At 34.8% G+C, this 7,623-nt stretch overlaps 1 non-coding gene across 1 annotated transcript; it reads right to left on the bottom strand.

Annotated features, from left to right (window-relative positions):
* Nucleotides 1–576: 576 nt before the first annotated feature.
* LOC125399401 (U6 spliceosomal RNA) lies at nucleotides 577–682 on the bottom strand. The gene has a single exon (XR_007231674.2). It is a non-coding gene; the product is annotated as a U6 spliceosomal RNA (small nuclear RNA).
* Nucleotides 683–7,623: the final 6,941 nt, after the last annotated feature.

The raw sequence follows: 7,623 nt of genomic DNA, 5'->3' as shown, positions 1-7,623 counted from the left end.
TTGCTTTCCACTGCTTTAGAGGAGGGTGGCAAGGAAAAGCGACAGCAACACACCATATGTTTTGGGAATGTCTTAAGCAACCCTGACCAACAACTCAGCAGGGTTTCTCGTGCATGATGTTGGGAGTTTTGTTAGACGCTCTTTGACTCTTAGAGGGAGCATAGTCAGTCCAGATGAGATGAGGTGTGTGTGTGTGTGTGTGTGTTTTATTTGAGGTAGTTAAAAATATAATTCCTTATGATTTTTTTCAAACATTGTTAGTGCTATTTCTGACTTCCTTTCTTCTCTATTTATATCCTCCTCTCCTCTCTACTTAGAGTCCACCTTCCCCATTTCCATGGGAACATAAGGTCACCTGTGCTTTGTTATTCCATTTTCTGTTGCTTTCCCACGCCTCTACACCTTGGTAATTGTCACTTTGTATCTAACTGGTTTCTAAAATTACCCCTCGATATATGCTCCCATTTGAAGATTTGAAACTAACACCCTCCGATGAGAGAATATGTAACATTTGTCTTTCTGGGTCTGGACTACGCATTCAATAATATCTTTTACAGTTCCATTCATTTACTTACAAAAAATATGGAATACTTCATGAATTTGTGTCTCATCTGTTCCTAAGACCATACTGAACTTCTATGTATTGTCCTAATTTTAGTATATGTGTTGCTCAAGTGAGCACCATGTAAATCTTTTTGTCTATTTAAATTTTAATTTGTTAATGTTTTGTTAAATGTTTTACATATATATTCATAAGTTGGTTTATAGTTATGCTCATATATTTGTTTAGGTTAAATGATACTCACAGATGAAAATTTTACATGTCTGTGAGGATATTTCTGGAAGAACTTAGCCTTTAGCTTATTGAACTAAGAAAAGTAAATAGTCATCTCCAGTGTTCATGAACATATAATCTATTGTGAGTTTAAACAGGAAAAAAAAAAGCAAAATAAATAATTTGCTCTCCTATTCTCAGACAGTGATATTCAGTTTGATTTGTACTACTGATGTTTCTAGCCATCTAGTTTACAGATAACTTATCATAACATGATCCCTACAGGGATTTGAATTAATTTTATCACATGTGCAAATTCTCTCTCTCTCTCTCTCTCTCTCTCTCTCTCTCTCTCTCTCTCTCTCTCTCTCGTGTGTGTGTGTGTGTGTGTGTTCCACTTCTCTGGAGAAATCTAAAGGAAACTCTTACCTTTGTACTTTTGTTCTCAGGTAAATTCTTTTTTCCTCTTTCTAATCCTGCTTGTATTTTTAGTTTATACAAACAGGACAGTCAGAGTAATACTGACTGACTCAGTGAGAAAGACTGGGAAGAGTTCTGTCTTCTGCTTTCCAAGACAGACTTTGCATTCTTGATTATATTTTGCTGTTTTCTTCACATTTTTCTCGACAGAGCTTTGATTATTCATTTAAGCCTCATCTTTTGTTTGCATATATTTACTACAATAAAATTTCCCAACAGCAATGTTTTGGCTGTATCCCATAAATATTGATTTATTGTATTCCATTTTCACTCAGTTTGATAGTGTTATATTGCCCTTGACACTTTCTCTTTGAACCATGAACTATTCAAAGAGTGTTGTTTGTTTTCCAAATGTTTGAAGATTTCCCTGTTATATTTCTGTAAATGATTTCCAAGTTTATTGTATTTGATGTTATTAATTCTATTCTATTTGATTTCAAGTCTTTTCAGTTTCTTGAAGCATTTCCTGTTACCAAGATTGTTCTTTTATCATATGGCCAGTCTTGGTATTTCTTTGTAGAAACTGGAAGATAATGTGCATTCACTCTTATTAAATAAAGAATGCAATGAATATTGGCCAAGAGATTTTGAATGATACTAAATTATGCCCACTGATTTTTTTCTACTTATAATTTTTTAAAAAGACAATGTTGAGGTCTTTCACTAGTGTTGTATATTTTTCCATTTCTCTTTCCAGATTTAACAGTTTTAATTTCACAAAATTTACTGCTGTATTCTTTGGTTCATCCACATCAAGGATAACTAGGTCTGATTATAATAACTAATCAATTTATTGACAGTTATACATGGTACTTTTTAGTTTAGGGTTTTCTTTACTCTGAAGACCATTTTTTAAATCACATATAAATTGATATAGTCATAGCTTCCCCGTTACTGGATTAACATTTAATTGATTCACCTTGTTCCAGTTTTGATCCATCAAACATGAAATCACAAAAAGTTGTACTGGGTCTTGCTTTAGTGATCAGTCCATCTGCCAGCCTCTTTTCTGTTTGGTATATCTTAATTATTTGTGTTCAGTGTGGTTACTTAATGCCAAGAGCTTAAGCTTAATTTTGTGTTTCATTGGTGGTATCCCTATTCATTCAGGGTTTTTTTTTCCATTTTTAGATTCTCTGCCCATTGATGTTTTACTTCAGTGCTGTTCTGAAGTATGTGATTTTGAGTCTATCCCTTTATACATTATCTTTGTTACACTAGATATTATATTACCAACTGACAAATCATCACAATCTATTTAGGTCATCCTTTCTACCTGCTAAGTAGGTATAAAATTACTTCCTTTTCATTCTACACTTAAAAATATTCTCCATGTAAGTATTAGAGGCACATCAGATAATATTGTAATTTTTATTTCAAATATCATAACATAAGAAATTCAGAGGACAAAGAAACTATCATTTTTATGGACAGTTTTTTTCCCACTGATTTTTCTTCATTTCTGATTTTTCAAGTCTCTTTTTGAAATATTGTATTATTATATTTAAATAACTTTCTTAAGTGTTTGGCCTGGGTCAGCTAATAACACACTCTTAGTTTCCCTCATTTGATAATGTCCATATTTGTGTATATTTTTCCTGTGGAATTCTGAGGTGACAGTTTTATAAGAAATGTGATGTTACTTTCTTACTACAATTTATACTATCTTTTATTCCAATTTGTGGTATTTTTATCCTGTAAGATGTTATTTGCTTATTATTTTTAGGACTTATTTCTTTATCATTGCCTTTCAGAAGATTGGTGATAATATGATTTAGCATTTACCTCTTTTGATTTATAGTTGCAAGGTACTGTAACTGCCACTTTATATGTTTTATCAACTTGGTGATGATTTTTGTCATTATTTATTCAAGTATTGTTTCAATTGCTTTCTCTTTTCCCCGGAATTTCTAATGACAAGACTATGTGCATGCTGATGTATATACCATATATGTATGGCTTACATATAAGCCAGAGGCAGGGATTTGATGAATTAGAGGGCATCCTGAGACACTTTCAAGACCCTGTATTTAAACCACTAATTAAATACTACCAGCACAGAGTATATAATAAGTATAACATATATAATATATTATAATATATAATAATGATAAAGCAATCTGCCTCAGCCTTACAACTGCCACCCACTCTATAACTGAACTTTGGGAGCTCAGCCCAATGCTCCACCGCAGATCTCTGCCTCAGCCTCCACTAGTTGCTGGATGAAGGTTCTATGATAGCATTTAAGATATTCATCAGTCTGAATAAAGGGCAAGGCCAGTTCCGGCACCCTCTCCTTTATTGCTGGATTTTAGCTGGGGTCATCCTTGTGGATTCCTCTGAATTTCTCTAGTGTCTGATTTCTTGATAACCCCATACTGGCTCCCTCAATCAAAATATGTCTTTCTTTGCTCTTATCTCTGTCTTTCCTCCATCTCAACTGTCCCGTCCCTCAAGTTCTCCTACCCCCTCCTCTTCTCCCCTCCACTTCCCCTTCTGTCCTCCCTTGTCCCCCAACACCCATGCTTCCAATTTTTTCAGACAGTCTTGTCTTTCCCCTTTCCAGGTGGATATATATATATATATATGTATATATATGTATATATATATATACATATATACAGAAGTTTCTCAGTTTCAGGAGGTTCCATTTATTTATTTTTGCTTTCAGTGTTTAGGAAGCAGTCTCTTGTGCCCATGTGTTGAAGGCTACTTCCCACTTTCTCATCTATCAGGATTTATATTTAATGTGGTCAGATTTATATTTAGTCCTTTAATCTATTTGGACTTGAGTTTTGTGCATGGTGATAGCTATGGATCTATTTTCATTCTTCTACATGTTGACATCCAGTTATGCCAGCACCATTTGTTGAAAATACTTTCTTTTTTCCATTGTATAATTTTATCTTCTCTGTCAAAAATTAGATGTTCATAGGTGTATGAATTAATATCTGGGTCTTTGATTTAATTCCATTGGTCAACCTGTCTGTTTTTACACCAATACCAAGCTGTTTTCATTATTGTAGCTCTATAACAGATCTTGATGTCAGGAATTGTGACGCCTCCAGAACTTCCTTTATTGTACAGGATTGCTTTGACTACCTTGGTTTTTTGTTTTTCCATATGAAGTTGATTATTATTTTTTCATGGTCTTTGAAGAATTGTGTTGGGATTTTTATGGGGATTGCATTGAATCTCCAGATTGTTTTTGGTAGGATTGCCATTTTTTTTTATTATGTTGATCCTACCTATGAGCTTGGGAGATCTTTTCATTTTCTGGTATCTTTTTCAATTTCTTTCTTCAAAAACTTAAAGTTCATGATGAAAAGGTCTTTCACTTTTTGATTCCTATTACCCCAAGATATTTTATGTTATTTTTGGCTATTGTTAAGGGTGATGTTTCTTTTATTTCTTTCACATCTTCTTCATAGGAGGGCTACTGATTCTTTTTAGTGGATCTTGTATCCTGCCACATCACTGAAGGTGTTTATTAGCTGTAGGAGTTCCCTGGTAGAGTTTTTGGAGTCATTTATGTATACTATCCAAAACATCTGCAAATAGCAAAATTTGACTTCTTCCTTTCCAATTTGTATCCCCTTGATCTACTTTTGCTCTTGCCAGAACATTAAGAACTATGTTGAATAGATATGGAGAGAGTGGACAGCCTTGTGTTGTTCCTGACTTTAGTGGAATCACTTTGAGTTTCTCTCCATTTAATTTGGGGTTGACTATCAGCTTTCTGTATATTGCCTTCATTATGTTTAGATATGTTCCTTGTATCCCTGATCTCACCAGGACCTTTATAATGAAGGGGTATTGAATTGTGTTAAATGCCTTTTCAGCATCTAATGAGATGATAATATTTTTTTTCTTTTAGTTTATATGGTGGATCACATTGATAGATTTTCGTATGTTGAATCATTCCTGCATCTCTGAGATGAAACTGATTTGATCATGGTATATGATTTTTTTGATGTGTTCTTGGGTTTGGTTTGCCAGTATTTTATCAAGTAGTTTTGCATCTATAATCATAAGGGAGATTGGTCTGTAATTCTCTTTCTCAGTTAAATCTTTATGTAGTTGTGAGATCAGGGTAAGTGTAGCCTCATAAAAAGAAGTTGGCAATGTACCTTTTGTTTCTATTATGTAAAACACTTTGAGAAGTAAAGGTTATTAGCTCTTCTTTGAAATTCTGGTAGAATTCTTCACTGAAACCATCTGGTTCTTAGCTTTTTCTTGTTTGGGAGGTTTTTGATTACTGTTTCTCGTTTCTTGCAGGTTATAGGTATATTTAATTGTTCACCTGGTCTTGATTTAATTTTGGTATGTATGTTTTATGTTTTGATTGTTATATGATGAGGTGATTATTTTTTTGGTCCAGTCTATTTGGTGTTCTGTAAATTTTTTTTTGTACCTTCATAGGGATATCCTTCTTTAGGTTGGAAAAGCTTTCTTCTATAATTTTGTTGAGTATATTTTCAACTAATGTGCCTTTGAGCTATAGCTCTTCTCCTTCTTCTAGCCCTAAGGTTTGGTCTTTTCATGGTGTTCCATATTTCCTGGCTGTTTTGTGTTAAGAATATATTACGTTAATTTTTTTTTTTGACCAATGAATTTGTTTCCTACATAGTATCTTCAATACCTGTGACTCTCTCTTCCATCTCTTATATTCTGTTCTTTTTGTCTTAATGACGGTGCCCTTTGCTTTACAGAAGCTTCTCAGTTTCAGGAGGTCCCATTTATTCATTGATTCTCTTATTGTCTGTGCTACTGGGGTTCTACTTAGGATGTGGTCTGCTGTGCCCATGTCTTGTAGACTACTTCCCACTTTCTCTTCTATCAGGTTCAATGTGGTCAGATTAATATTGACCACATTTAATTCATTCGTACTTGAGTTTTGTGCATGGTGATAGATATGGATCTATTTTCATTCTTCTACAGGTTGACATCCAGTTATGCCAGCACCATTTGTTAAAGATGCTTTCATTCTTCCATAGTATAGTTTTAGCTCCTTTGTCGAAAATCAGGTGTTCATAGGTTTGTGGATTAAGATCTGGGTCTTCGATTCGATTCCATCGGTCAACATCTCTATTTTTGTGCCAATACCAAGCAGTTTTTATTACTGTAGCTCTGTAATATAGTTTGAAGTCAGGGATGGTAATGCCTCTGGAAGTACTTTCATGGTATAGGATTGTTTTGGCTATCCTGGGCTTTTTGTTTTACCTTATGAACTTTATTATTGTTGTCTCAAGGTCTGTGAAGAATTTCACTGGGATTTTGATGGGGATTGCATTGAATCTATAGATTGCTTTTGGTAAAACAGCCATTTTTACTATGTTAATCTTCTCAATCCAAGAACATGGGAGATTCTTCCATTTTCTGGTATCCTCTTCAATTTCTTTCTTCAAAACCTTACAGTTCTTGTCAAATAGATCTTTCACTTCCTTGGTTAGAGTTACCCCAAGATACTTTGTGTCTATCGTGAAAGGTGATGTTTCTCTGATTTCCCTCTCTGTATCTTTGTTCTTTGTGTATAGGAGGGCAACTGATTTTTTGGAGTTGATCCTGTATCCTAAAGGTGTTGATCAGCTGTAGGAGTTCTCTGGTAGAGTTTTTGGGGTTGCTTATGTACACTATCATATCATCTGCAAATTCTTTATGCTTGTCTCTGAAGTTCCCATTTATATACCCAGATTTTCCATATCCAGAATTCCCCGAGTTTAAGTTTTCTTTATTGCCTCTATTTCAGTTTTCTAGACTTGAACTGTTTGCTTCACCTGTTTATTTTTTTCTTGGTTTTCTTTGAAAGATTTATTGATTTCTTCCAATTTTTTCTTTGTCTTTCCTCCATTTCCTTAAGGATTTTTTTCATCTCCTCTTTAAAGTTCTCCATCATCCTTATAAAGCTACATTTACAATCGTTTCCTTCTGCTTCTTCTGGGTTAAGATGATCAGTACTTCCTGTTGTATGACCACTTGGTTCTGGTGTTACCATGTTTCTTTTAGGTGGCTGAGCAAATTCTTGCATAGGTGCCTACCCATTTCTTCCTCCAAATTGTGCCAGGAGTGTCTTTGCCTCTTGACCCAACCCTTGCAGTTGGTTGCCTGTGTCTTTTGGAACTGTTCTTGGTCTGCCTTGTATGGCAGTTGTCTGTGTCACGGAGACACGGAGGTCTCTCTTGGCTTGCTCTTTTTTCCAGCTCTCTTGGTCCACTATGTGCAGTTACAATCCGTGTAACAGTCCCTGTTTGTGTCCTCTCTATGTAGTTCCAGGTTGTGTTTCAGAGTTCCTCTGAGATTGATGGGGATAGAAAGGTTTGGGTTCAGTGTGGGACTTGTAGCTTGCATGACAGATCCTTGGGGTGGGC

This window comes from Myodes glareolus, chromosome 22, assembly GCF_982192425.1.
Source record: "Myodes glareolus chromosome 22, mMyoGla1.1, whole genome shotgun sequence".
NCBI lineage: Eukaryota > Metazoa > Chordata > Mammalia > Rodentia > Cricetidae > Myodes > Myodes glareolus.
This window is presented reverse-complemented; position numbering and strand designations above follow the sequence as displayed.